A 19,682-nucleotide genomic window follows, 5' to 3' on the forward strand; every position below is an offset into this window, starting at 1 on the left:
TTGAATGCATAGGATATACCATACATTATTTCATCTCATCTTCCCAGACCCCAGGAGATTTGTGATCTTAATTGCCCAGAGAAAGAATTTGATCCTCACAGAGGCAAAGTACTGACCTCAGATCACACAGCTAGTAGGTAACAGGGCTGGGATTCTAATTAAGGTCTGTCTGACCCCCAAGTCCATGTTCTTAAGCACCAGCTAAACTGTCTCTCTGCTGAGAAAGAGGACGTAGGATATAAACAAGAATGTTGCAGGAGAAGTGTTTTGAGATATCTGCTCAATCTTCCACTCACTTACCTCCTTTTTGGGAACTTGGGCCACAGCAAGCCATGTTTATACCACAAAACCTATCCTCATGACCATATTAAACCAGCCTAAAAAGAGATAACTGGCACAAGCTAAACCAAATGGATTCTTTCCCCCTTGGAACCTGGGATTGTACCTCTGCCTTATTTGCCCTAAATAAAATAATATTAACTTGGAAATTCTAGATGCCATTTCTGGGCAGCCATATTTGGCCACATCCATGCCAAAACAGTCAAACTGAATCCATTGAGAGAGAAAAGAATAAGATGTTCAGAAAAGCAAAGACAGGAGAGACAGAAACTTAACAGTTACCTGGGCTCCTGTAGCTTTCTAGTTCCTGGTGCCAGGCCCTTGTGACATCGGAATACAATTTTAGCCTGGGGTTCAAGAAGATACTGCAGTGTCCTGCTAATATGTTCTTTTTTTTTTTTAACCTAAACTGGTTTGAGATTTAGGTTACTTGGTTCATGTTGCTTAGAACTAAAAGTCTTAAGACAATTCTAAAATCACAATTTTAGATCAGTATCTCAATATCCTCAGCACCTGTATTGTGCATGCTCTTAGGGTTAGAAAAGAACCATGTCAGCAATATTTTTAAGTCACTCATTCTAAGAAATTACCCAAAGAGAATAGAAAGGGAGGATATGAAAGTACAAGTGACAGGAAGGGAAAAGAAGAAGAAAAGAGAGAAGAGTCTTGATAGGAGTATGTTTGGGGGAACTTAAGGGAGAAAAATAACAATGGAGCATAAGAAAAGCAATTGTTATAAAAATTCTGTCTTTTCTTATCAGATTTATTATCAATATGCCAAATTGGTTACAAATATATTAGATCAGTGGTAAGCAGCAAAGCAGTATTTTCTTTTCTCTTAAAAAAAAAGAGAAAAAGAAAAGAAAAAGGCAGGTCCAATTTGAAATGCAAGCTGACTTTATACACTCATCACCAATGTTTGCCTCCCTTTGCTTCCAAGGCCTTTACTAGAAAAATGGTTTTCTGTTTAAAGAATGAAACCCTAAGAGCATTATAAAAACAGGAAAATATGCCATCAATAGACCAGACATCCTCAGCACCTATATCATGGACTTTGTAAAATTCCATTTGAAGCAGCAAATGTAAACAACAGGGGAGCAGGCAAGGGCAGTTGTTATGATCTTCCATTAAACAAGTACCTTTAGAATATCTGAGGTTAGGCTCCTCCTCTTCATACACTTCAAAAATAAGAAATAAAAGGCACAGCTGGCAGCAATGACAATGTACCCAGCTGGCAGTGCAAAGTCTGCTTTCTCTACAAAAGGGTTGCACTTTCCTTAAAAAGGCCTCTAATGAGGGAGCTGGACTCTGAGGCCAGAGCTTGGGTTTACTCCAGACATTCACTGTGGACACAAGGGAGAACCAAGAAAGCAAAGGCAATAAGAGAGCCTGGAAGTAAAATACACTGTATTCATTTTCTATCCTGTCACAGCAGAACTGAAGCCACTAAGTCTGGTGATAATTTGTTACAAAATAGAAAATGATCGCCTGTGATCCCAGCTACTCAGGAGGCTGAGGTGGAAGAATCGCTTGAACCCAGGAGGCAGAGGTTGCAGTGAGCTATTTCACCACTGCACTCCAGCCTGGCAACAGAGCAAGACTCCATCTCAAAAAAAAAAAAAAAGAAAAGAAAATGAATACAGTGTATTTTACTTTCAGGCTCTTAAATCAACACATATTTATTATCTTATAGTTTCTGTGTGTTAGGAGTCTAGACTCAGTTTAGCTAGACCTTTAGCTCAGGATGTCACAAGGCTACGATCAAGGTATGAATCGAGATGCATTATCATCTTGAGGCTTGACTGGGGAAGAATCCCGTTCCAGGTTCATTCAGGTCATTAGAATAGTTCATGTCCTTGCTGAGATGGAACTCATGGCATCTTCCTTCTTCCAAGCCAGTGGGAGAGCATTTCTCACCTGCTCTTTAAGGTCTTTCATCTAATTAAATCAGGTCCACCAAAGATAATCTCCTTTTTAATTAACTCAACATTAACTGATTTAATACTATAATGATATCTTTATATTCCTAAATGTAAAGATAAGTAACAGGCTACTACAAAGGAAAAGGCTACAGAAGTAACCCTTTTCCTTTGCCATATAATGTAACCTAATCAATGGAGTCACTATCCCATCATGTTTGCCATATTTTAGTGGGTAGTAGCAAGGAACAAGTTCCAACCGTGTGGGCTAAAGGATATAGAATTATACAAGGAAGAATTTCCAACCCGCCTTCCTACTGTCTGCCCACATACCTGAAAAGGAAGCTGACACAACACGATCCAGCATTCACAGTCAGTGAGTCCAGACCAGCTACCCATAATGTCCCACAAGGTCCTTCATTTAGAAACAAGGAACAGCAGACACTCATGAAAACCAGCCTTCCCTCTTCCCACTGCAGGCCCCATAGTAGGCAGCATCTAAGACAGCCCCTTAGTGACCCCTGCCTTCTAGTACTCACCCCCTTAGGTAAAAGGACTTTCCCTTTGAGTGTGAGCTGGACCTAAATGACTCACTTATAAAGAATACAACATGGCAGGAGTGATGGGATGGCAATGCAGTGATTAGTTTATAAGACTGTGGCTTCCATCTATTTGCCTTCTCTTGTTGTCTTGCTGGGTTGGTTTGAGGGAAGTCAGCTGCCAGGTTCTGAGCTACTCTACAGAGAGGCCAATTTTTTTGGGGGGGGGGGGCTAGATCTGCTTTTTATTGGCCACATATCTAGCCACCAGCCTCAGGGCACACACCTGGCAAAGGGCAGGCTCAGGCAGGCTGCCCTTGCTGAGTGGGCAGTGATGGGGCAGTGGCTGCTGGCTGCCACCCTGCAGCCCCTCAGGTGGGACCCGTATTGCCCCCAGGGCCCACCCATCCTGGGCAGCTGGCACTGGGAGGGGTTTTCTGTTGAGGTGCGGCCAAGTCTCAGCTGCAGGGCATTGGCCTGGCAGTGGCAGCAAAGGCAGATCCCCCTCCCCCAACTTCAGGGGCTGGACATGCTGGGACGGGCCCAGACACTAAAGGAGGCCTCTGGCTAAGAGTCATTTAGCCAACAACTGGTAAGGAAGCGAATCTAGCCAAAAACAGAGTGAGTGAACTTGGAAGTGGATCCTTCTTCCCCAATTGTGCATTCAGACGAGAATACAGACCTGGCCAACAACTTGATTGTAACCTGGTAAGACACCTTTGGGCAGAGGCACCAAGCTCAGCTATGCCTGCATTCCTGGCCCACAGAAACTGTGTATAACAACAAATTGTTTATTGTTTTAAAAACTGTTATGTGGCAAGAGATTTAAAAAAAAAAGCCCCAAATGAACAAACAGAAAAGATACAAAAAGAAACAAGGCTAATTCAGGCAAAAAGGTACTACCTTCAGAAAGATACAGAAGGATATTAGAGACATAAAGAAAAAGAGGCTGCCCTGGAAAAGGAGTAATCTGATTTTTTTTTTAAAAAAAGAGTTCTTGGAAACAAAAAAATAATTACTAAAAAAAAAAAATTTTTTTTTTTAAACCAGGGTTTCACCATGTTGGTCAGGCTGGTCTTGAACTCCTGACCTCAGGTGATCCGCCCACCTTGGCCTCCAAAGTGCTTGGATTACAGGTGTGAGCCACTGCACCTAGCCAATAATTACTAAAATTTTATAGGTCAATGGATGTACTAACCAATAACCCAGACATGGCTAAAAACTAAGCCGGTCAGAGAGCTCAAAAAAAGAACACTAAACAAAAATATAAAGAGATTGGAAATATAAAAGGAAAACTGAGCAACCTAGAGTATAGATCCAAGAAGTCTAATATCTGTCTTTGGGAGTTCCAGAAAGGAAAAAAGTTAGACTGCAATGGGGAAAAAAATATTAATAATAAAGAAATGAGAGCTGGGCAGGTGGCTCATGCCTGTAATCCCAGCACTTTGGCTGAGATTACACTTTGGCTGAGGCAGGCAGATCACTTGAGGTCAGGAGTTTGAAACCAGCCTGGCCAACATGGCAAAACTCCATATCTACTAAAATACAAAAAATTAACTAGGTGTGGTGGTGGGCACCTATAATTGTAGCTATTTGGGAGGCTGAGGCAGGAGAATCACTTGAACCCAGGAGGCAGAGGTCACAGTGAGCTGAGATCATGCCACTGCACTCCAGCCTGGGCAACAGAGTGAGACTCCATCTAAAAAAGAAAAACAGAAATGGAAGAAACTTTCCGTGAACTGAGCATAGCACAGTTCAAATAGAATAGTCCAAATACCAGATAGGATAAATGAAAACATTTCATACTCTGATACATCCTGGTAAAATATCACAATTCTAAAGTTAGAGAAAAACTATAAAAGCTTCCAAAGAGAAGCAACAGGTATCTAAAGGAAGTGAGAATCATGCTGTCATACTTTTTATCATTAACTTGGGATTCTAGGTGGCAACAGAGAATTGTAGAGAAAATATTTTGAACCTGCTTAACAATTTCTAAAACAATAAACAATCGCTGACCAAGTACCAGGACAAGAGAGGAAAAACTTACTAACCCCCACACACTTAGTGCAGGGAAATATTATGAGGAGGTTTTCCAACCAAACAAAACAGAAATCAAAGACAATAAAATGGCATCGAATGCAAGAAAACAAGCCAGATGAAGTAAAGGAAGCTAGAAAGAAACTAGAAGTTGACACATGCAAGATTCTCCTCCAAGGAGTAAATATTAAATGACATATGGTTATATTTCATTCTCTGTGGGACCAAACACCAACCTTGATACTTTGGGACATAACATTTGTTATAATCACTATGAAAATGTTCCTTATTGGTTTTTAATTTTCAGAATCAGCCTATGACAAAACACAGAGGAACAATTTAGAGAATAGAATGTAAATGTCTAAAAGTTTATAAAGTAAGAATAAATAATAACGAAAGTAATAAAACCTCAGGATTAGCAAAGAAATGAAAACACATTAAATATCTTAACTTATTATACTTAACTTTCCTAGCAGAGTCAATACATACTGTCTAAAGTTGATAAAGCAACAGAGGTTTAATTGTATTATTTTAGAACATAAAGTCAACTAATTTAAGAGCAAAAAATATGTAAGTAACAAAAACAGAGGGGACAAAAAGCAGGGGACCTAAGAGGTATTGTAAGGGTGTTAAATTTTTCATTTTTGTGCCAGAGAATGAATCATACTGGCTAAAATTAGTAAGTCAAGAAATAGACAAAAGGGCTTCACAAAATGTAATAAGCAAATAATCAATAAATGCATGAAAAGGGTCCTTCTTGCTGGGCATGGTGGCTCATGCTTACAATCTCAACACTTTGGGAAGCTGAGGTGGGAGGATGGCTTGAGGTTAGGAGTTCAAGACCAGCCTGAGAAACTTAGTGAGACCTCATCTCTACAAAATTTTGCTTTTTAATTAGCTGGGACGAGGTGTAGTGGCTCACACCTGTAACCCCAACACTTTGGGAGACTGAGGCAGGTGGATCACTTTCGCTCAGGAGTTTGAGACCAACCTGGGCAACATGGTGAAACCCATCTCTACAAAATAACTACAATAATTAGCTAGGTGTGGTGGCATGCACCTGTAGTCCCAGCTACTTGGGGGCCTGAGGCTGGAGGGTTGCTTGAGCCTGGGAGGTCAAGGGTGCAATTACAGTGTTTATGCCACTGCACTCCAGCTTGGGTAACAAAATGAGACCCTATCTACAAAAACAAAAAGGAAAAAGAAAATTAGCTGGGTGTAATGGCACACACCTGTAGTCCCAGCTACTCGGGAGGCTGAGGCAGGAGGATCACTTGACCTCAGGAGTTTGAAGTTGCAGTGAGCTATGATCGTACCACCACACTTCAGCATGGAAAATAGGGAGAGACTCTTTCTCAAAACAAAAAAGTCCTTCTTAATCAAAGAAGTATAAATTATTTACCAAAACTGGTTAAGACTTTTAGAAAAAATAATACTCAGGGCTAACTAAGATACAGTAAATAGATATTGTTATATAGTACCACTGAAGTGCGTCATTATAGAAGACAATATCACAACATGTATCAAAACAGGTCAAAATTATATCCTTTGCCTTCATAATTTCTCTTGTAATAATATCACTCAAGAGTAATAATCTGAGACTTGCACAAAGAGGTACAAAGAAACAAAATGTTCGTTCATTAAAATAAATATAACAAAATGGAGGCAATCTAAATATACACCTGTATAATATGGAATTGGTTAAATAAGTAATAATATATCTACATAATGGAATGATAACAAGGCATTTAAAATACGTTTTTTAAACATAGTCATAACATAATGGCACATACCCAAGACTCATTGATAAATAAACAAAAAAAAAAACAAGAAATTGAGATAAACATTATATGTACATGTACATATATGTGTGTTCATATATAGTGGGAGAAAATTAAGTATATACACAGACATAAGTGGATGAGGAGAGGGTAAGAGAAAGACAGAGAGAAAGGCACTCGAAGTGAGAGACACACATCAAAACTTAAAGGGAGCTTTCTTGAGCTGGAGCAATTACGGGTGATTTTTAATTACTTCTTGAATTACTTTTTTTGTGCTTTTCCATACTTTCCAATATTTTTGTAATATTAAGTGGGGAGGAAGTGAAAATAAACAGAATTTTAATGGTAGTTATTTACTTCACGCATTGGGAATATAAGTAACGCTGATTTCCTTCTTTATATGTTCCCATGAGTCCACATTGATTCTCTGAGTCAACAAATATTTGCTGAGTGTTGTATATTCAGAAACTGTTCACAGCACTGGGCACAGGAGTAAACATAGCAGGAAAAAATCAGTGTCTTTCTGGAGCTTACATAGTACTGGAGAAAGACATCATTAATGTCACTTGGTGATGAGTATTGTAGAAGAAAAACAATAAGAGTAAATAGGAGGTAGGGGCTGAGGTTACAATTTTAACCAAGCTGTGAGGGCTGCTTTCATGGAGAAATGGTACTGGAGAAATGACTTGAAGCAGGGAGCTGTGTGACTAGCTGATGGAACAGCATCCAGGCCCAGGGAACAGTATGTGCAAAAGCCCTGCAATGGGAGTGAGCCTAGCCTGTCTAGGGAATGACGAATTGGTGAGTTTCCTCAAGGGGAATGATATGGTTTGGATCTGTGTTCCACCCAAATCTCACACTGAGATGTAATCTGTTGAAGGTGGGGCCTATTGGGAGGTGTGTGGGTCACGTGTGGGTCATGAGTATGGATCCCTCATGGCTTCATGCTGTCCTCAGATAGTGAGTTCTCATGAGATCTGATTGTTTAAAAGTGTGTGGCATCTCCTCTCTCCCTCTCTCTGTCTTGCTCCTGCTCTTGCCGTATGACCCACCTGCTCCTCCTTCTCCTTCCGCCATGAGTAAAAGCTACCTGCGGCCTCTCCAGAAGTGGAGCAGATGCCAGTGCCATGCTTATAGAGCCTGCAGAACTGTGAGCCAATTAAAACTCTTTTCTTTATACATTATCCAGCCTCAGGTATTTTTTTTTTTTTCTTATTAGATGAAGTTTTGCCCTGTCACCCAGGTTGGAGTGCAATGGCACAATCTTGGCTCACTGCATGCAACCTCTGCCTCCCAGGTTCAAACAATTCTTCTGCCTCAGTCTCCTGAATAGCTGGGATTACAGGCACCCACCACCACGCCCACCTAATTTTTGTATTTTTAGCAAAGACAGGGTTTCATCATGTTGGCCAGGCTAATCTCGAACTCCTAACCTCATGATCTGCCAGCCTCAGCCTCCCAAAATGCTAGGATTACAGACATGAGCCACCACACCCAGCCTCAGGTATTTCTTTCTAGCAATGCAAGAATGGCCTAAGACAGGGAGTAAGAAAGAGATAAAGGGGGAACAGGACTCTAAAGCATGTAGATCAAAAGAAAGTCTCCAGTTTTCCCCCAATGTCAGGTGTAAGCTTTGACAGTTGGAAGCTAATGTAATAATAATCCAGGCAAAAAGATTAAATACTAGTCCAGGCCTGGGGACTTGGCACAGAATAGTCATTCAAATGATTTAATGTCATTGTCAAATGAAACAAATCATATTATCCAAATGAAATAAATCATCTAATATGATTTATTTCATCTAATATGAGTTGATGTAATTTATCACTTAATGTGATTTACTTTGCATGGTTTATTTATTTATTTATTTATTTTGATACAGGGTTTCACTTTGTTGCCCAGGCTGGAGTACAATGGCCTTTCAGGTTCAAATGACCCTCCCACCTCAGCCTCCCAAGTAGCTAGGACTACAGGCACAAGCTATCACACATGGCTTTTTATTTTTTGTAAGATGAGGTCTTGGCCAGGTACGGTGGCTCATGCTGTAATCCCAGCACTTTGGGGGGCTGAGGCAGGTGGATCACAAGGTCAGGAGTTCAAGACCAGCCTGACCAACATGGTGAAACCCCGTCTCTACCAAAACACAAAAATTAGCCAGGCATGGTGGTATGCACCTGTAATCCTAGCTACTCAGGAGGCTGAGGCAGGAGAATCACTTGAACCTAGGAGGCAGAGATTGTAGTGAGCCAAGATCCCGCCCTCCAGCCTGGGCGACAGAGTGAGACTCTGTCTCAAAAAAAAAAAAAAAAAGATGAGGTCTCACTATGTTGGCTCCTTATTCTTCACATAGTAGTTTTCCAGTCATGCCATTTATTTCATTAGGGTTCCCTAGTTTACTACTCCTATTCTGTTCTTACTGGGGTATCCTCCAACTCTGCATCACAAAACTTTTTTCCACATCCTACTAGCAAATGGATGTCTGCTCCAGGATTGCATCAAATCAACTAAAAATACATGCAGGGCTTCCCTTCAATATTTATCAGACCACTGGTATTTTTATTCCACTGTATTGCCAATACATATTTTATCTAATTAAATTTTCCGGTTACTAGGTACTACTCAAGTTTTTAAATGTTGGCTTAATCTCCTTATTATTTTCATTTGGTTAGTTATGTTTTTATTTTTTATGTTTGCTTTTTAGTTCAACTCCCACAACAAAAAAAAGCTTTCCCCTGTCAAAGGACATATAAATCAACATGGTAAAAGCATAACTTAAAATTCAGCTGTTGAGTACAAACAGATGTCAACATCAGGATACATACAGAAAAAAATATTAGTATGTAATATTTATAATAATCATCATGTATTATATATTTCAAAATAGCTGGAACAGAGGTATTTTTTATTTATTTATTTATTTTTGAGGCAGGTTCTCATTCTGTTGCCCAGGCTGGAGTGCAGTAGTACAATCACAGATCACCGCAGCCTTGACCTCCTGGGATCCAGCCATCCTCCTGCCTCAGCCTGCCAAATAGCATGGGACTACAGGTGCATACCATCAGGCCTGGCTAATTTTTTTGTCTTTTTGTGGATAGGAGGTCTCACTATGTTGCCCAGGCTGATCTTGAACTCCTGGGCTCAAGTGATCCACTGGCTTCAGCTTCCCAAAGTGGGATTATAGGCATGAGCCACAGTGCCCTGTTGAAGAGAAGTTTTTTAAATGTCCACAAAGAAATAATAAATGTTTAAGATCATCACCTTAAACATCTGGTGCTAATAACCAAATAATAGTTTATATGCTAATAACTCTGATTTTATCATGATACATTTATGCATGTTTCAAAGCATCACCTTGTGCCCCATAAATATGTACAATAATCATGTATCAATCATAAATGAATGTATAAAATTTAAAAAAATCCTAACCACATCACTCCATATGGAGAAAAGGGAACATTCAAATAAAATGTTGAAAAGTCTAAAGCAGAGGCACAGTGTGAAATTATAGACCTTAGTTATTTTATAGAAGGGCAAAAATTACATTTGCTTAGTAAGAAGTTGTTGCTGCTGGGCCAGATTCTCACCCCACTTATTTGGACTGAAGACGTATATATGAAGGGAAATATACCAAAACCCAAGATGAAAAGTCATAGCCCAGGTCACTAAAGTAAAAGTCTGCCTAACTCCAGGGTTATGATAATTTTATCGGGAAAACTGTTTGGAATCGGCATTCTTCATGTCAGGAGAATCATGATGCCTTTAGGAAGGGGAAAATGCAAGCGTGGATGACAACAGTACAGTTCCCATCAAAGCAACAAGGTCAGCTTCTCTATCTTTACTCACCATCACTTTGGCATGACTATCACATACTGTTTCTGGTTCTCAAGTTCTCCCATGTCAGTATCTCCATTTCATTGGCTAATCAATATTTTTTAGATATCACATAGACATGAGGTCCTAACACTGTCACCTCCACAAATCTCTTCTCTCTATACTGACAGGCTTTTCCCTCCTAAGCTGTCCCCTCTACAGTAAATGGAAAGTCAATCATCTCAGTTAAGACAGCTCAAAAAGAGGAACAAAATTAAAGACTCAAAACCCCTCTCCTAACATGGCTCCTTCTTTCCTGTTCACAGTCACGGTTCATTACTTAAACATTGCACTAAATTTGGGGCATGAGGAAAGTCACTGATAATCCTTTCTAAAGCACAATTAAATATAAAAGCAGGCAAAATATTGTTACTAGGAAATATAACAGAACATCATTAATGGTAAAATTATTACCTCGGGGCATAGAAATTTTAAGGAGTGCTTCTAAAAGTGACTATCTTTTACAGTACTATATTATGAGGCTGAGGAAAATGTTTTACATCACAATAGACATTAATGATTCTTTCCTAACACTGAGACTTCCATTTCTTTTCAAATGTGCATAAGTAGGTATTGGTAGAAGTATTTTTATCATCACAAAAAATTCTTTAACAATTAGTAACTATACTAATTCAACCAGAATAGATTAAAGGGGCTTCTACATTCTTATATTTAATTTCCACCACAAAGACTCTAGGCAAAAAAGCAATGACAAGCCAGGCGCGGTGGCTCACGCCTGTAATTCCAGCACTTTGGGAGGCTGAGGTGGGTGGATCATGAGGTCAAGAGATCGAGACCATCCTGGTCAACATGGTAAAACCCCATCTCTACTAAAAATACAAAAATTAGCTGGGCATGGTGGCGCACACCTGTAGTCCCAGCTACTCGGGAGGCTGAGGCAGGAGAATTGCTTGAACCCAGGAGGCGGAGGTTGCCGTGAGCCGAGATCGAGCCATTGCCCTCCAGCCTGGGTAACAAGAGTGAAAATCTGTCTCAAAAAAAAAGCAATGACAATAAGTGTTGGTAAGGATGTGAAGAAACTAACACCCTCAATACATTGCGGGTGGGAATGTAAAACATGCAGCCACTATAGAAAACAGTTTGGCAGTTTCTCAAAAAGTTAAACATAGAGTTTCCAAATGACCTGGCAATTCCACTCCCAGGCATATACCCAAGAAAGTTGAAAACATATGTTCAGGTACAAATGCACACAAATATTCATAGCAGCATTATTCATACTAGCAAAAAGCGGAAACAACCTAAATGGCCACCAACTGAGGAGCAGATAAATAAAATGTGGTATATTCGTACAGTGGAATAGATTTCAGCCATTAAAAGGAATGAAGCACTAATATATGCTATAACATCTATGAAGTTTGAAAACATTATACTAAATGAATGAAATCAGATACAAAATGTTTGTATAATTCCATCTATCTGAAATGGCCAGAAGGAGCAAATCCATAAACACAGAAAGGAATTTGGCGATTGGCTAGAGCTAGGGGAAGCGGGGAACTGGGAGTGACAGCCATTGGATATGGGGCTTCTTTTATGGTGTTGCAAATGCTCTGAAATTAGAGGTGATGGTTGTACAACCTTGTGACTATACTAGAAAAACACTGAATTATACACTTTACAATGATAAACTTTTGGTATATGAAGTATATCTTGATTTTTTAAAATATTTTTTAAAAAACAATAGAACAACTTCCCACCAAAAGCAATATATTTTAATTGCATTATAATTCAAAACTCTAATGTCAAAAAAATTCCCATGGGTATAACTACAAGACAAAAAAATGATGCAGGGTGATTTAAACAAATATAAAAGATGAATATATTTTTGTCATACAAAGAGCTTATTAAAAAAACTTCTAGAAAAATACTAATACCAAAAAATGGGAAAAGGATATGAGATGATAATTTATATAGTAAATATAGACAGATATTGGTGATAGCAAAACAACATCTCACCAATAATCAAGAAAATGCTTATTACTTAAAACTTATCATTTTTAACCCATTGATATAGTAAAGATTTTAAGAAATGATTCCAGCTTTCTTCTGCCCTAGTGGAGGGAGATTAAATCAGTACATGCATTTCTGAAAAGCAATTTGGCTCTGTGCTGGGGTAGAGCACAAAAGATGAGTAGTGTACAATTTGCTTTGAAGGAATTCAGGCTGACAGAGAGACACAGACATATAAACAAATCAATGCAATAATCTCTAAGGTGCTTTGAGCGAAATAAGAAGTTACAGTAAGGTCTCAAAGAAGGAAATGGTCAAGCTTCCTGCTGGCAGAGGAAGAGGACTGGGAAAGAAGATGCAAGCTGCTAAGGGCTCCATCCTGAAAGATGTGTTGGTGTAAGTCAGACTGGAAGAGACATTCCTGCACATTAAAATTCCTGTATGTGGTGGCTCTAGCTAGAGCCCAGGACATGAGCGGAGGGGTGGGACGAGGAGTTCACAGAGGTCAGCTCAGAGGGGCCTCACTTGGACTGGCTCACTCCATCCCAGAACTCAGGGCAAAGCCTAGCATTGGATAGGAAAGCAACAAATGTCAGTGAAATCATGACTATTTTCTCTTCTTAAAGCAACAAGGAGGACCATTATCTCTCTTTCTCTGCATATATTTAAAATTTTCTACAATAAGAAGTAAATTGAATTATAATAACTAAAAGCAACTGGGAACCCTGGAATTCCTTTAGCAGATCAGATGTTCTCTTAGAAAGGGCACTCTAGTAACTATGGAGAATGGATAGGAAGGAAGCCAACCTGGAAGAGACAGATGAGGTGGCAGAGCAATAGTCCAGGCAATCGATGTTGGTGGCCTGAACCAGACCAATGCTGCAGACATGTAGAGGAATGAAGACTAGTGATGTTCTGGGGTAGAATCCACAAGTGATGATTGGAGTGAGCAGTTAGGCTGGCGTCAGGGGATGATATCCTGCTGGTTTGGGTGACTGAATGTATAGGAGACTATGCCTTGCATTCCTATCCAGAAAAGGAACCTGAAGCTGCCTGGAGAAATACATGAGTTTGGATTTGTCTTGCTGAGTATCAAGTAACTCTGAGCACCCAGGGAGAGATGATACATAGATAGTTCAATATAGAAAAATATGTGTTGGCGAATTTCTACATATAATGGAGGCTATATGTCTTTGGAGTCAGCCTGCCCAGGACTTGATTCCAGCTCTGTCATTTCCTAGATTGGTGGCCCTCAGGAGGTTATTTTATCTCTCCAAGACTCAGATTCACTGGGAATAGTGCCAGCTACCTCATGAGCTATCAGATGATTAAACAAAAAGAGGTACACAGTGCACGTAGCATGTATTTAGCTGAGAAAGAGCGGCTCTATCTACTTGGTCTAAATCTGGGGAGTAGATCCAAGTGAGGAGACAGAAAGAGCAAAAGCAAAGCCCTACACAAGCAGCCACAGTAAAGAAAGGGACAGAACCACAGGAGTAGTGAAATAGAACAAGAAGAAATTGTCAAAGGAGTAGAGGGAGAATCAGGAGGGAGAGACATCATAAACAAAAGGAATGAAAATTTTGAGATAGGACTTAGATCCCTATATACTAATGTTAAAAGAAACCCTCCAAATTAACATAAAAAGATGGCAAATAATGTAAAGAGCAAATAAAAAGTCTGTAATTATATCATTCTACGTATCTATCTATATGCAAATACATAGAAAAGTCTGGCACTTTGGGAGGCCGAGGTGGGTGGATCACGAGGTCAAGAGATCAAGACCATCCTGGTCAACATGGTGAAACCCCGTCTCTACTAAAAATACAAAAAATTAGCTGGGCATGGTGGCACGTGCCTGTAATCCCAGCTACTCAGGAGGCTGAGGCAGGAGAATTGCCTGAACCCAGGAGGCGGAGGTTGCGGTGAGCCAAGATCGCGCCATTGCACTCCAGCCTGGGTAGCAAGAGCGAAACTCCGCCTCAAAAAAAAAATAAGAAAGAAAAGTCTGGAAGTATGCACACCAAACTGTTACCAGTAAACCCATCTGAGGAAGTAAGTGGGCTTAGGTAAATAAACAGGGAGGGGGTGGAACTATGACTTTTTACTTTTGTATTGTCTGAATTTTTCTTTTAGGGGGCTTGCTTTTATGTATCACTTGTGTGTTTCAAAAGTAAGTATTAAATATGAACAGAAAGTTGAAGTTATATAATGAAGAAAAAACTTTGGAAATTCATTGTTGACCCAGGTGACAACAGTTACAGCGGAGTAGGAACAAAACCCCTCAGGAAGAGCTGGAAAGAGAAAAAGAGCTGCATGCCTAGGAGAGCAACAGAATCATTTCTTCAAGAAACCAGGCTGCATGTTCCAGAAAAGGCAGTAGCAAGAGGAGTAGTCAGTGCCAAGAAAAGACTTTCATTTCTCCTTCAAGACAGGAGAGATTTTTAGGAGACCAAAAAAATACAGGAAACAAAGCTAAGGAGCGAGAAGTAAATAGACTGGAAATACAAGAGAGAAATGGAATAAGTAATGGAGCAAGAAATCGGAGAGAGAGCTCAAGGTAGAAATTGGCCTTGAACCAGAGATGGTTCTTCTGGAGCAGGCAAAGAGAGAGTCATGAGGATGGCTCCCTCCTGCAGGTGAGACAGTGTACACATGAGGACGGGGTGCCGGCTCGTGAGTGCAGGCAGAAGGTCCGACTGCGTGTCAGCCGGATGCCTCAGGTGCAAGGCGAACACTTGAAACAAAAACACTGAAAAGTAGGAAAGACAGCTGACAAAAGTATTAACTCAATATTCAAAAAGAAAATTCAAGCCCAACTTTTCCCTATAGAAAACAAATTGTAACCATCAAATCAAGTGAAATCTTTCATAGTTTATACAGGATCCCTTCTCTTTCACGTTGCACTTTGTAGGATGTAAGAGAAAAAATAATGTTGAATTCTCTTTCATTGTGGCAAGTATGGAGGCAAAACCCTGACAGAAGTTCTTAGCAAAAAAAAAAAAAAAAAAAAAAACATACAATACCTTACATGGACAAAATCCACACTTTCAGCTCTGAAGTAGTGACGGTCTTACTGTTACAAGAAGAATACAAATTATGGTTCTGGGACTCTTTAGGCTGTAACACCACTGCCCATCTCTAATGTTTCTAGTCCTGTGATGTTGCTGTGACACATGAAACATTTTTAGCTTTTCTATGTCATCACTCTTCTCTGATTTGTGAGGCATTTCTCTCTGTGTGCATTCTCCAAAGGGCTGATTTTATGGTAATGATATAATATACACAGCGGCCTTTAGTGCTGCACAGATTTTTATACTATATACTTTGCTGCAGATCAACTCTTTTTCCAAGGATGAGGTTACAAGCATTATGTGTTGGGTGTTTGGTGCAGCTACCACATTGTGTGTGTGTGCATGTGTTTGTATTTTAAGGGAGAGAGAGCATGAACAACAGCTGTCTCAGGCACATGCAATCAAAAGGACTAAACGTGAAAAACAGATCCAAGAGGGTGCATTAGAGCTTTCTTTACTGGAAAAGAGAACAAGGCTTAATTGAAAGGTTTAACTGGAAGATAAAGTCTCTCTGCTCGCCAAGCTGGAGACTGACAGGGTGAAAGAAAGGGTTAGGTCAGGCCCTTGCCAAACTCCATCTGACATGAGCTTTATGGAGTAGAAACATACTCCTTTTTATAATTCTTTTTTCCCTTTGTATGCTCTGCCCTTAGAGGAAAGCCTGCGATTCACCTGCGCAAGTTACACTCTGAGGGGAGGGAAGAGAATCGAGGTGGGGATTTGAGCAGATTCAGCTGAAGAAATTGGAAAGCAGGCAAAAGATAGTGGGACAGTCTCAAACACTGAACACATAAATCTGCAGGGTTGCAAAGCTACACACTTTCAATAATGCTCTGTGCTAGGCTCAATATTCTCTGTTTTCCCAATCCCTCCACCTTGGTAGAAACCCAAACTCTCCTCTCTCCTCAAGATACATCTTACTTCTCTATCAGCCCCCTGGACACTCATTCTCTCATACCCCACATGCCAAGGGATCAGTTCAGTATCTCACAGTTCCCTTCTGATCCCAGCGAAAATCATAGTCTTCCAATTTCCAGCAGAAATTGCTCAGTGCTTCCTGGCCAATGCTCATCATCTTTGCCCCACAAACCTGTCCTCATTCATCGTTTCTTTTCCCACTGAGTGACACCATCCAAGCTAGGGGCCTGAGAGATGTGTCAGATGCCACCCTCATCTAATACTGTCCAAATCCAGATAGTCACAAATTCATTTGAAATCTACCTACTACATCTCTGGAGAACCTTCCTCCTTTCTTCTCAAATGTCATAGTCTAGGTCCTGTGAAGTATTACGCTTAGTCCAGGGTGGCAAGACCCTTGGAAGATGTTCACCTGGATTCACGCCCATGCCATGACTATCTCCTAACTGCAGATACTTTGCTTGGTCCATGTTCTAGCAAATCAAACACTGAAAAGATATCTTTTCAGCTAATAAGCCCTAAGGACCCACAATCAACCAGGCCAGTGTCTTTGATCATCCTAGTGTCTACAAGTAAATCCACCATGAGGGACACATATGGCCAAGAAAACAAGAAATGTCAGGTTATTTTTCATGTCCAGAGTTCCATACTCAAGTAGAAAACCACATATGAAATAAGCATAGACTTAACTGCTATGAAAACGCTCTGGCCTCAACTCATCAAGACAAAAACAAGATTGGGTCTCAGTAGCAGCTTCCTCTGAATTAGTGCCATAACAAGTGGTAAAATGATATCCTAAATATGCCTGCGATCTAGAAATGCAGTGTTTACCAATGGTAAGCGAAACATTAAAATTAGCTTCTTAGACTGATCAAAGCTTCCAACTGAAAAATGTTAATTCTAAAATTATTTTTTCTGGGCCAGATCTAAAGGAGGAAACATGCAACTGGACATTCCAGAAAATGACACTAAGATTCTCTGAAGGCAAAGTGGGGCAAGTAGATTCCCCTTGGACATACAAAAGCCAAAAGCAACAAAGTGATTTTCGTAACACGCAAAGACAGCACACCCAGGCTGGTACTAAAAAGCCATCCCAGGAAAATAAGAGTGACTGAGAGAAGGGGTTCTGAGCAGTCTTTGTATCTAAGTGGCATCTACGGGAGGATGAGTAACTCAGAAAAGAACTAATCTAGTGCTAAACTAATAAAAAGTTTTGACTTTTTAAAAAAGGGATTAGTAAAATCATAAACATTGAGTATTTAAAACTTTTATATTAAAAAGGCATCAGTATGGAATTAATGCCATCAGACTGCCCTGTGAGGCTGAAATGTTTAGTCAACCAAGCATAATTAATTAACTGTGTTTTATTACAATGCCAAGAAAAAAATGGCTGATCAATTCTTTCTCTGAATCAGCTTCATTAACTTTCTGGCTTTGCTCATACATGAACAAAAAAAAGGTGAATTTTACAGATCCAAGTTTATACCAAAAACTCAACTTAATCAAGCTTAGATAAAAAATTTTCTTCCCTGATTTAGTAAACAAAAAATTAAGGAATATCTCAATTCATAAAGTAAAATATAAGAACTCAGTATAAAGCAGTCAGAGTAAAATAAGTTATCAAAGAACCCAGTCTCATGTCTCAAGCCAAGAGAAAAGCAGACCTTATAGACCAAAAAGTCAAAACATCAAGAAAAAAAGTCAATTATTAACCAAATCTTCAAATCCGAAAAGAAGAGAATGGTTCACTATTGTATCATCCAAACCAGTTAAGTGGTTTCTAAAGTCTGTCTCCTGACACGATCACACGTGCCCTATATTTGACTGTATGTCAAACGATACCAAATACTTATCAACTCAGTTTCTCATAGATGACAAAATGCATTCCTGGAACAGGAAAAAGATCTCTTACTTGGAATCTAATCATCTTCAAAGCAATTCACACTACTTGTGTTTGGTTCACCAAGATATTTGCTTGGCAACTACAAAGGCATTTGGGCCACTGATAGTACTTGCTCTTCCAGAATGAAAAAGATGGGAAAACAGGCACGTTTTAAATTATGGATTTTAACTCCCAGGTAGAAAGGAATAAAATGGCTGTAAAGATTGTCTGGAAATGACCCAAGGGCTCTACCTTGCCAGCTTAATGCTTCTTTCCTCTTTGAAGACCTGACTTTCTTTCTACAGCAAATCATTCTGCATTAGTCCTAAGTCTGAATCAAAACCCTCAAACCGAGAGCACCAAGAGCAAGGACGGCTGAACCACGTGCCAGGGTCATCATGACCCGCGGCAAGCTCCCCTGGGGCCCACGTAGAGAGAGGCACTTAGTTGCCAGCCCATTGCATCTCAGAGAAAGAAAAGGAAGTGAAGTACTTTGCAAATAACATCTTTTACTCTCAACCCTAGTCACACATTAATCTACTTTTGTCTTTGAATGAGGAAGAGAAAAAAAAAATAGAACAAGAAAAGACTGCAGAGATAAAGAGGATAATGAAGGTAAGTACAATATGGAACACTGGCTAAAGATTCTGAGGTCCAATTGCCTTGGGTTTGAATCCCAGCTCTGCAGCTTAACACCTTTGTGTTAGAACTTGGCCAATCTGCCCATCACAAATTTTTGTTTTCTCACCTGTAAAATGGGGTAATAATACCGTATTAACTTGTTGTGAAGAATAAAAAGAGATAAGTATGTAAAGCACTTGGCACATTGCTTGTCAGAGAAAGTGCTCAATATAAGTAGCTGAAGAGGGAAGGGAGTGGAGAGGAGAGGGGAGACTTTCAGAGAAAGCGTCAAGGGTTCAAAGAACAGAACAGCCTATACTCACTCAAAATAAATGCCTCATTCTTTTTTTTTTTTTTGAGATGAAGTTTTGCTCTGTCACCTAGGCTGCAGTGCAGTAGCGTGACCTCAGTTCACTACAGCCTTCCACTCCTGGGTTTGAGCAATTCTCCTGCCTCAGCCTCCAAAGTAGCTGGACCACAGGTGTGTGCCACTATGCCTGGCTAATTTTTGTATTTTTAATAGAAGCGGGGTTTCACCATGTTGGCCAGCCTGGTCCTGAAGTCCTGGCCTCAGGTGATCCACCCGCCTCAGCCTCGCAAAGTGCTGGGATTACAGGTGTGAGCCACCACGCCCAGCCTAAATGCCTCATTCTTATAATCAAACTGAAGAGATTTCCTGATCACCTACTACATAATTAGCAATGCGCTTCACTCAGATATGAATGTACCCCAAT

At 40.0% G+C, this 19,682-nt stretch overlaps 1 protein-coding gene across 3 annotated transcripts in view; it reads right to left on the reverse strand.

Moving 5' to 3' along the window:
• RASGRF2 (Ras protein specific guanine nucleotide releasing factor 2) overlaps window positions 1–19,682 on the reverse strand; it is a 279,197-nt gene that overhangs the window by 172,400 nt on the left and 87,115 nt on the right. The gene's annotated exons all lie outside the window — the stretch shown is intronic.

Source organism: Callithrix jacchus, chromosome 2 (assembly GCF_049354715.1).
Source record: "Callithrix jacchus isolate 240 chromosome 2, calJac240_pri, whole genome shotgun sequence".
NCBI lineage: Eukaryota > Metazoa > Chordata > Mammalia > Primates > Cebidae > Callithrix > Callithrix jacchus.